Source organism: Pleurodeles waltl, chromosome 10, assembly GCF_031143425.1.
Source record: "Pleurodeles waltl isolate 20211129_DDA chromosome 10, aPleWal1.hap1.20221129, whole genome shotgun sequence".
NCBI classification, from domain to species: domain Eukaryota; kingdom Metazoa; phylum Chordata; class Amphibia; order Caudata; family Salamandridae; genus Pleurodeles; species Pleurodeles waltl.
In genome coordinates, this window is record NC_090449.1 from 171,686,534 (window position 1) to 171,698,736 (window position 12,203).

Below are 12,203 nucleotides of genomic sequence, written 5' to 3' on the forward strand. Positions count from 1 at the left end.
ATACGCATGTGTGCAGTTTCTACTTGTATAAAGTTATCAGTTACTTTCACCTCCAGATGCCCTCGAAGACTCTGGCGAACTATTGTGACCTCTGCTGCGCTGTTTAGCAGTGCTAATGCCCACTTCCTGTTCTTCAAGAGGACCCTCTTCCTGAGTGGCATGTCGAACTGCAACTGCTGCCACTTTTTTCTTTTTGAATTGGGGTTTTTGTTGGGCAGGTTTCTCTTCCTTTTTAACAGAAACCTCTGTAGAGCATTGTGATTCCTGTCTCGGTTTCACGTATTCTGATCCTCGTTCTGATCACCCACCTCTCTCATTTCGTTTTTCCGATGAATCCTGAAAGGAACGAGATTGGCGTGTATCATTATATTGATATCTATCAGGCATTTTATATTGTCTCTATTTCTGAGATTATATCTATTCTGTGGGGTCTCCATACGTGGAGATTCTCCCCTCTCTTTTTTAGGAGTTTGTTGTTGTTTTTTATCCCAGCATTTCTTATTACCCTCAGGAGCTTGCTTGGAAAAATCTTTATTAGATTTGCCCTGCAATTGTGGTTTAATTGTTCTGGCCCCTAAACTATTTCAACCAATGCTAGAATAGGTCTCTGCGATAATCGTAGGCAGTGTGCTTTCCTAATCCTGTTGAGGAACATCACAGAGCCACATACGCACTGCTAGTAAGACCGCTTCCCCTTTAAGATTACTTAAACTAATTGAGGATACCGTGGCAAACTTGATTAGTTGCATCCCCAAGTCTAGGGCCAGGGCAGCCCCGTATTCCTCTTGAATTTGTTTCACACTTCCGGCAAATTGGCAAGTGTTGGTGTACCGTGTGTGGTTGTATAGAGCACTGCAAATACCGTGAATTTCAGTTATTTACTGTAGGGACCATCCCAATGGCAAGCACTTTGTTAAAATTCTATGTTTATCCTGAGGTCCCGGATGGGGAAATACTGCTTCCAGCGCATTTATTTTTTGTGCTAACCAAAACGGAGTTTCCTCTCGTTTGGTGGGTACTTTACCCATGATTGAATTTACAGTCACAGGGTTTATAGCTGGTGTGACTGCATGTGGTTGTGCTGGAGCAGCCTGTGCTGAGTTTGTACTTAATGTTTGCATCACAAACTGTACTAATCGTCTATATGTCACTATTAATTCAGTATATAAGCGATGAACCTCAGCTACTGCTAAATTTGCTGTTGCAGGATGCGGTGTATAGGTGACCAATAAAGGCCAGGTAGGACCATCATTACTTAGAGGACCTAACATTACTGGTAATATTGTGTGGGGTAGGGCGCCATCAAGCCATTTGTTATGTTCTTGATAAGATAATGGTATTTCTAAATATGCATGTGCCCTGCATTGTCCAGGTACCTTGCAAGCGTGTAATGATGAAATGTGTTTGTGTTCCCATCAACTGCTAGTAATGTGACACAAGAATAAAAGAGTTCTGTTCTATAAGCTGGATGGGCATCCACCACAAATGTGACTTGACCCCCTGGGCCGTTAGGCCATTTTCTAGTAAGTGTGCAGTCAGAGGTTGTCTCATGTTGACTGCTATTGCTAATGTATGTCTGTATGACCTTGTGTGGGGTCTGTGGAAATTAATTTTGCATTGGCCTATATTGTTTGCCAACAAGTGACTGAGGTCTGACCATGGGGTAAAACTTTGAGGGTGATGGTGTCTCCTAACAGTTGCCTGGTTATTGTAATTGCACAACTTCAGCAATGCAATTGTAGATTCTGATTTTTCTGTGGTCAACTGTTGACAGTTCATATGGCATGCATGAATACATTATTGCACACGTGTGGGCCACTTAGGCGGAGTCTGTTGCTGGGGCCAACTTAGCATCATGATAATGTCTGCTAATCAGAGCTGTTGTTTAAGTGTGATCATGGACGTGTGATGTCCCTATTTCTCTATGTATTTGCAGCATCAGCACCGGCAAGCGGAGGAGACGGGGCACAGCTGAGTGGGTAAGCATCTGCCCACAGGACCTCAGGTCACAATACCACCAACACAGAGTGACCCAGTGGCCTGGAGAGCAAGGGGAGTGCCACAGGAGAGACTGCAACATCCTCATCATCATTGGATTCTTTCTCCAGTGGACACTCCCTAATGGTGGCAGAACCATCGGGGCATTACCTTGTACCATCCTTGTTCCTCACCCTCCATTCTGTCACTGTCCTCCCTGTTGCTCCCCATCCAGTTGGCCATGCCCGCTTACCCAAGAGGGTGGCCGTCTCCTTTGCCACAGGCACTTCGGCCCCAGCTCCTGTTACCCTGCTGCCTTAAGTGAGAAGGCTATTGACTTCCTGAGAATTATCTCTGTGGGTCAGACAGCCATGGTGAATGCCATCCAGAGATTGGCAAGTCAGCTACAACAGACCAATGCATTCCAGGAAGGCATTCATGGTACAATGTCTGCTCTATAGTGATCTTTTCAGGCTCTGACCTCCGCAATGACTGTAGTGAGTCCCCCCCACCTTCCATCTGCCCTCAACCTACTTCTTCCCACTCCAAATCCCCCCTTCCCCTACCTAGCCAAACCACACAGACCCATTCGCACACACCCACATCAAAGCATAAGAGAAGCACACACATACAACACAAAACACACTGGACCCCATACAAACAACAGACACAACAGCAGTCACCACTTCCCCAGACACCACCACCCCCCCCAGCATTATACACACCATATCCAGCATACCCCAGGCATCACACCAACAGTCAGGGAGCAGACCCACCACACCCTTCATACTTGCAGACACCACCCCAGCAAGCTCCCAGACAACCACCACAAGCACCATACCCGCAGGCACCACAACAACAGACACATGGACAGCCATCACATCCAGCATACCCGCAGTCCCACTCCAACAGCCACAAACACATCCACCGCTCCATCCCCCAGCACCTTCACCTCCCAGTCCCCCAAGACACACAAACACACTCACTCACTGTTAGGGTTTGTGCACAGCAAAGAGCATGTCCCCTCTCACTGCACTAGTGGGTTCTGTAATAGCTCCCTTTTAAACTTACTATTCAAACCCTTTCTTGTTATCTCACCCTTCCCCCCCCCGCAGGCTTCTGTGTATGTTGTTTAATGTGCTGTTTTGTTTACACATTGGGCCTTGCTTTTACCAAGGCTTCTTTAAAACACTCCTCCCTAGGCCATGTGTTAATTCAACTCATTTGCATAATAACTGAAACTCTGCACACCTTTCAAGAACATGTGCAGCATGTGAGGACCACACCCATCCCTTCAAACCACACCCAGCTCTGCTCACCTTTCAAGAACATGTGCAGCATGTGAGGACCACACCCAGCCCTTCAAACCACACCCAGCTCTTCGAACCACACCCAGCCCTGTCTATAAAAGGCAGCCCCCGAGCCTCACTCAGTGCTTGTGCTCGTCTACCTCCCGCTTACCTGAGAACAGATCCCTCGGCGCTGGCACTCCTGCTCTCTACAGACTTTCATTGGCTTCAATGGGCGCAGCTGCTGGCTCTTCCTTCTTCTGGTTTCCGGTTCCTCCTTGCCTCAGCCTCTCTCCTACAAACAACCTGCAAAAGAGAAAGAAGACAAGGTTAGACTGATCAGTATCTCTTGCCAGCAACAAGTAAGTGCAAAACTTTTTATTACCTGAAGGAACTTTGACAGCAATTTCTGGATTCGTGTGTGGACGGTTTGAGGCGAGATACCTTCCACGAACATTGTGATTCAGGCTCTTTGTTGCAAGAATACCTTGCGGAGCTTTGTGAAACAAACATTGTTTTTTTTTTATGGAACTTTTAAGAATCGAACAGTGGAAACCATTAACAGCAAGGCAAACAGTAAATCAAGGACTTGCACAAATTACATGCTGTATTTTGATGTAAAAGTACAGTATTTGTTTTCCAAAAGATTCTGGAGATATGGGAAAAGTGAGTCTGCTATTGGGAATTTAGGCTTTAGTTATATTAAGATGAATGTTTGATATTGGTAATTCTGATAACAGTATTTGTTTAATGTTTTAGAAGCTTTACAGTAATAGAAAGCACATCCCAGAGCAGTAACACATTCCAAACCTAGAAACTCGAGACCAGGATCCAAGAGGTACTTTTAGAAGAGAATTTCTAATAAATAAAGGGATAGTCAGGAACCCATTTAGGAATAGGTTGCACTTATCTGTTCATTGTTTATGTTTCATTAGGCACCAGTTTCTACAGAAGTCAGAAAGGGCCGCAGATTTGTGCAGCACTTCAACAGTGGAAACGCAAGAACGGTGTTGTCTCTCTTTTTTTTATTTTATCCACTTCCCCCCTACCCTTGAGCTTCTGTTCTTAATGCACTGTGTTAAAAACTAGTGTGCTGGAACAAGCAGTTTCAGGGTGGGGTCGGATTGTCTTCAACCTCCATCAGAACTGAACAAGAACTCAGGTGAGCTGGGCTTTGACAGAAGCACAAGCCTTAAAAAATTTCAGTTCTGGTGGACGATGAATACCGGGGAAGAAATAGAGGGCATTGACGTCACGGGTATGGCGCAGGCCCTAAATGAGGACTTGGCTCATAATGAATCAGTGTCTGGCATCTTACAACATATGCAAGAGGAAATAGAGAGATTAAAGATGGAGAATACCTCTTTAAAACAGGATTTAAGCAGGTATAAATGTAGGGGATCTCAGTGGAACACAGCTTTTACGCCTTTGTTTAAAACCACCTCAGAGACAGGGGCGCCATCAAAACATACAACTTTGCCTCCCCCAGTTGAGGTTACTGTTAATGTTCCTAATGCTGTGCCCTTAGCAGCACCTGAACGTTTTCATGGAGATAGTAACAAATTCCATGTTTTTATCCATCAATGTCAATTACACTTCGTTTGTAAGCCACAACAGTTCCCTACTGATGCTACGAAAGTGGCATTCGTCTTGTCTTATTTGGGTGGCACAGCAGCCAATTGGTCAATTCCTTTCGTGGATAGAGATGATCCCATCCTCCATAATTGAAATCAATTTAAACGTACCATGACCAGCCTTTTTGCAAAACACACTTTCATGCAGGCAAGTGATAATGAGCTTTTAAATCTTAAACAAGGTAACAAGGATTTATTGACCTATCTCACTAGTTTTAATCGTTTACTCACCGAGACACAGTGGCCAGAAGGAAAGCGTGTCTCCCTTTTTTATAAAGGTTTGAGAGACGAGTTAAAAGACGCGCTGGCTCATATCGTTGATTTGCCAGAAGACTATTCGGACTTTGTAGATTTAGTTGTGAAATTAGAACATAGACTAGGAGAAAGAAAGGGAGATAAATACAAACTGGAATCACGGTTAACTTTTATTAAACACAAGAAGAAAGACACAGATAATAAACTCCCTGAACCTGAGCCTATGCAAATAGGGACACTCAGAGGTCCACTCACATCAGAGGAAAAAGAAAGAAGGAGAAAACTTCAATTATGTTTATATTGTGGCAGGGCAGGTCACTTTGCCAGAGAATGTCCAGTAAAGCCTAAAACTCCACAAAAGGGTGCTGTTTCCTCCACCTCCTCAACTGAATCGGGAAACGATTAAGCTCGACAAGGGGAGAGGTTACTTGTTCGAGAAAACATCTTAATCAAACCTCTAATGCTGCAGCCTTCATGGTACCGCACATACCTAGACATTTCATAATTCAGGTCGTTTTAATTGTTACTACCCAAGTGAGGCATTCTCTCCTTGTCCTACTGGACTCAGGCGCGACAGGAAATTTTGTGGATAATAAGTTAGCTGAAAACTTAGGACTTCCTATGTGCCTAAAGCCTTGTCCAGAAGCAGTATGTGCAGTGGATGGGTCAGAATTGACCTCTGGATTAATCACAAAACAAACAAGTCCACTTGTTATGGTCTGTCAGAACGGGCACACAGAGGTGATTAGCTTTGATCTGATAGATACTCCTAATTTTGGTTTGATTCTCGGGGTACCCTGGTTAACAACTCATAACCCAAAAATTGACTGGGTGAATAGAACTGTTACTTTGGATTCCTCTTTCTGTAGAACCAATTGCTATCAAGAAGCAGGTACAGAACAGAGCACAGTATTACACTGTGCTAGTGTTACACAAGATGAACCAAGTCTCCCTCCTGAATATTCTGACTTTAAAGACGTCTTTGATCCAGTAAAGGCTAGTGTGCTGCCCCCACATCGGTCTTATGACTGCCGTATAGATCTTATCCCAGGGGCCCCTTTACCTAATAACAGAGTATATGCTTTGACTGACGAAGAAACCAAATACTTAAGAACCTACCTAGATGACCTACTACAGTCTGGGTTCATCCGTCATTCCACATCTCCGGTATCATCTCCACTCTTTTTTATCCCGAAGCCGGATAAATCCCTGCGCGCGTGAATCGATTATAGAGGACTAAATAAGGCTACAATAAAGAATAAATATCCTCTTCCTCTAATACCTGTGTTGTTGGATCAATTAAGACATTCTACTGTATACACTAAACTAGATCTGCGGGGAGCTTACCACCTGGTCCGAGTAAAAGAGGGGGATGAGTGGAAGACAGCTTTCAAGACAAAGTTTGGTTTATTTGAGTACACAGTAATGCCCTTTGGGTTATGTAATGCCCCTGCGGCCTTTCAGTTCTTTATAAATGAGGTCCTACACGAATTCCTGGACGTTTGTGTCATAGTATACATAGACGACATCCTCATTTACTCTAAGAACTCAGAAGAACATACCCAACATGTTCGTGCAGTATTATCAAAGTTAAAAGAAAATAATCTTTTTGCTAAGTTAGAAAAGTGTACTTTTAATGTCAGCAAGGTGGACTTTTTAGGATACTGCCTGTCACCTCAAGGAATAACTATGGATGTAAAGAAAATCAGTGCTATTGCTGATTGGCCAGAACCATCCTCTGTAAAAGATATTCAGAAATTTCTGGGTTTCGCCAATTTTTATAGGAGGTTTATTGCACATTTTGCAGACATTGCGGCCCCAATAACTACCTTGTTGCGGAAAGGGCAACGATTTCTTTGGACTGATGAGGCGGCACACGCCTTTCAACTCCTAAAACAAAAGTTCACTTCAGCCCCAATTCTGAAACATCCTGATCCTGACTTGCCCTTTTTTGTTGAAGCGGATGCTTCACAAGTAGCTTTAGGAGGAGTTCTCTCTCAACGAGATATAGTAGATGGCCAGTTACATCCTATAGCCTTCTATTCCAAAAAGTTATTACCAGCTGAACAAAATTACACTGTGGCTGAAAGGGAACTACTAGCTATCAAAGTAGCCTTTTCAGAATGGAGGCATCATTTAATGGGAGCCAAGTACCCAGTTACAATCTTTTCTGACCATAAGAACCTACAGTTTTTTGGATCACTTAAAGCACTAACACCACGTCAGATGCGCTGGTTAAATTTTTTTAGCACATTTGACTTTGTTATAACCTATAGACCAGGTGCACAACAAATTCAATCTTATGTGTTATCTAGATACGGACATACCTCAGACATGAAACAAGATAAAATAGGAGAACCCATTATTCCTCCCCAAAAGTTTTTGGCACCAGTACAACAGAAGGATTTCATCACAGATCTATATATGCACACATGCAAATAGCACCTCAGGATTGGTTAAAGGATTCCCATAACACAATACAACGAGGTTTATTGTATCACAACAACATGCTGTTAGTGCCCACCTCTGAATTACAAACACAGGTGATAATTTGGCATCACGCCTCACCGTTGGCAGGTCATCCTGGTTGGGTAAAAACCCTGGAAAATGTGCAAAAACACTTTTGGTGGGACACTATAAGAAAGGACATTAAGCAATTTGTCACTACCTGTCCAATTTGTGCAAGACATAAATCTTCTCATAAGGCCCCTGACGGCTTGTTAATACCAATGCCAACACCCAAGCAACCTTGGCACACTGTGAGCGTAGACTTTATTGTAGGCTTACCACCTGTAAAATCCTTCACAACAGTGTTGGTTATAGTGGATTTTTTATCTAAAATGGCACATTTTGTACCAATACGGAAATTACCCACGGCGGCAGAATTTGCCGATATTTTTATAAGGGAAATTGTGCGTTTACATGGTTTGCCAAGCAAAGTGGTGTCAGATCGAGGGAGCCAGTTCAACTCTAGATTTTGGAAAAAATTATGTGAAAAACTGAAAATAGATGTGGCATTATCCACTGCTTTCCACCCAGAGACAGATGGACAGACTGAACGACTGAACCAAACCTTACTTCAAACGCTACGTTGTTTATTGGCTGATTATTCTAGTGAATGGTTGGAAGCTCTCCCTGTAGCGGAGTTTGTTTATAATAATACTGAGCATTCAGCTCTACTTTGCTCACCATTCTATTTCTTGCAGGGGTATCATCCAAGAGCTATACCCATTTTGTTAGAAGAGTCCCTGTTGCCTACAGTAACGGATAGACTAACGAGGTTAGGTGACATACAAGACAAAGCCAGGAAACATTTATTAAAGTACAAGGAAAGCATGAAAAGACAAGCAGACAAACACAGATCTGAGGCCCCAATGTATAAAATTGGTGACAAGGTATGGCTCTCCACAAAGAACCTAAACATAGAGGGATCCCGAAAGCTGCAACCACGTTTCATTGGACCCTTTAGTATAACTGCCATAGTAAACCCGGTAACAGTAAAATTAGATTTACCAAAAGAATATCCAGTACATACTAAATTCCATGTGTCCTTGCTTAAGCCGTACAACCCAAAAACCCGACCTGAACCACCACCTCCACCCATACCAATTAAGGGAAATCTAGAATATGAAGTGAAAAGCATAAAAGACTCAAAAAGAATTAGTGGACGTCTGTTTTATTTAGTAGAATGGAAAGGATATGATGAATCTGAGAATTCATGGGAACCAGCATCATATGTACATGCCCCACAGCTGATTAGACGGTTTTATTTAAAAAAAACAGGAAAACCCCGTCCTGTAGGAGGGCCTTTGAGGGGGGCAACTGTTAGGGTTTGTGCACAGCAAAGAGCATGTCCCCTCTCACTCCACTAGTGGGTTCTGTAATAGCTCCCTTTTAAACTTACTATTCAAACCCTTTCTTGTTATCTCACCCTTCCCCCCCCCTTAGGCTTCTGTGTATGTTGTTTAATGTGCTGTTTTGTTTACACATTGGGCCTTGCTTTTACCAAGGCTTCTTTAAAACACTCCTCCCTAGGCCATGTGTTAATTCAACTCATTTGCATAATAACTGAAACTCTGCACACCTTTCAAGAACATGTGCAGCATGTGAGGACCACACCCAGCCCTTCAAACCACACCCAGCTCTGCTCACCTTTCAAGAACATGTGCAGCATGTGAGGACCACACCCAGCCCTTCAAACCACACCCAGCTCTTCGAACCACACCCAGCCCTGTCTATAAAAGGCAGCCCCCGAGCCTCACCCAGTGCTTGTGCTCGTCTACCTCCCGCTTACCTGAGAACAGATCCCTCGGCACTGGCACTCCTGCTCTCTACAGACTTTCATTGGCTTCAATGGGCGCAGCTGCTGGCTCTTCCTTCTTCTGGTTTCCGGTTCCTCCTTGCCTCAGCCTCTCTCCTACAAACAACCTGCAAAAGAGAAAGAAGACAAGGTTAGACTGATCAGTATCTCTTGCCAGCAACAAGTAAGTGCAAAACTTTTTATTACCTGAAGGAACTTTGACAGCAATTTCTGGATTCGTGTGTGGACGGTTTGAGGCGAGATACCTTCCACGAACATTGTGATTCAGGCTCTTTGTTGCAAGAATACCTTGCGGAGCTTTGTGAAACAAACATTGTTTTTTTTTTATGGAACTTTTAAGAATCGAACAGTGGAAACCATTAACAGCAAGGCAAACAGTAAATCAAGGACTTGCACAAATTACATGCTGTATTTTGATGTAAAAGTACAGTATTTGTTTTCCAAAAGATTCTGGAGATATGGGAAAAGTGAGTCTGCTATTGGGAATTTAGGCTTTAGTTATATTAAGATGAATGTTTGATATTGGTAATTCTGATAACGGTATTTGTTTAATGTTTTAGAAGCTTTACAGTAATAGAAAGCACATCCCAGAGCAGTAACACATTCCAAACCTGGAAACTCGAGACCAGGATCCAAGAGGTACTTTTAGAAGAGAATTTCTAATAAATAAAGGGATAGTCAGGAACCCATTTAGGAATAGGTTGCACTTATCTGTTCTTTGTTTATGTTTCATTAGGCACCAGTTTCTACAGAAGTCAGAAAGGGCCGCAGATTTGTGCAGCACTTCAACAGTGGAAACGCAAGAACGGTGTTGTCTCTCTTTTTTTTATTTTATCCACTTCCCCCCTACCCTTGAGCTTCTGTTCTTAGTGCACTGTGTTAAAAACTAGTGTGCTGGAACAAGCAGTTTCAGGGTGGGGTCGGATTGTCTTCAACCTCCATCAGAACTGAACAAGAACTCAGGTGAGCTGGGCTTTGACACTCACCCAACAGCCACCCACCAAACACAAGCATACCACTCAGAAGCATGCACCCACAACATCCACTCCTGCACAGCTGACAACCACTCCCCCGACCTCCAAATCCCGTCCCCCTTCTGCTGACCATCCTCGTGCCCCTAAGAATTATTTTATGTTTGACCTTAACCTTTACCCTGTTCCATCCACCCCGTCCCAAACCCAATAGCCCCACCACCTCCCAGCCCCTCCCTTTCACCTCCACAGCTTCCCCTGCCCTCCCCTGCAAGCACCCATTCCTCTCCCCCAAGAAGAAGCCTACCCCTCCCAAAAACCAGACCATCCCTCCCAAACCCAACCACCCCCCAGATCTGCTTCCCCCCCCCAGGATGATCCCTGAGGTACATCATTGGCCACTTGATGCCTCTTCCTGGGGAGATTACATGACAGGAGTCAAGTTTTGGCAGAATATTGTGTTATTATGAACCACAAAATAGACTGGCCAGTGTCCTTTATTCTACTTCCATTGGTTATAATAAACCCAAACATTTGCTGTTTTATTGGGTACACATTTGTCCTGATATTCCTTGTCTACTGTTATGTTGTTCCTGAGTGACTTGTTTTTGTGTGCCTATTGTTGTATGTGTTTCAGCCTGCTTGCAGTTCCTTTTGCTATTGTTTGCAGCATGTGACGTTTTGGGCAGTGCTCTTGTCCCGCAAGAAAAGGGTATATGCTGAGTGTATGGATATGTGGGTGTTCATGCTTTGGTGGTCTCATGGCATTGTGTACTGTTTGTTGTTGTAGATCTTTTGTCTTGTGTTGTCCAATGTGAGCATGTATGGTGTTGAACTTATGCCCCTGATATGGATCATGAATTCATCAGATGTGTGTCACCTTCTGTTTTGTTTGTGCAGACAAGGAGTGTGTTAAGTTGTGCAAGCTTTTTTTGCAGTTGACTGTGTGTGTGTCCATTTAACTGTGTGTACCTTGCAGCTAGTTCCTGTAGATGTTCATCCCATGCTGCTGACATTGTATGTGCTTTGTTGACTTGCACTTCCGCATGCAGATAGGCATGTCATTTGGTTCTAGTTTTGTTTCTCACTGAGATAGATGTAGGGCCATTTCCTATGCAAATGTTTTTTTTATGGGCATGTGCAAAGTGATATGTGCCCCAGGGCAGCCTCCTTCCCTGAATGCTACTGATGGTCCCATCTCAATTGTGCAGGGATTGTTTGCATAGTGATCCTTGCCTATTTGTCTCTCTGTGTATTGTGCATGCCATTGTCCTTCCATTGTGCTGTAATGTATGTGATGTGTGTGTTTTCATTGTAGGGCTGTTTCATGGGAGTGTTGTTTGTGTTCCATGTCACATATGTGTGTTGAATGTGATGAGAGTCCATGGCATGTGTGCAATGTGAGTGTGTGAGTTGTTTTTGTATATGTGATGTTGGTGTGTTGTTGGTGTTGTGTTGGAGAATGTTGTGTACTCTATACTGTCCCTGTGCCTGAGATAGTCAGACGTGTGTTTTTGTGTAGTGTTGAAGCGCACTGTGACTGACATGTCCAAAGGGGGCAAATTGTGACTGTGAATATGTCCATCTTTATGTCTGTTTACGACTGTGTACACAATGATATGTGTTCTTGATGTCCGCAGCGTGAGCCCATGCCATGTGGATGATGGAGCAACAATCTATTGCAACAGTTGATGAGACAGGCAGGTGTGTGTGTGCTTATGGTCAGTTGCAACCCACGGCTGAATCGATTTTGGTC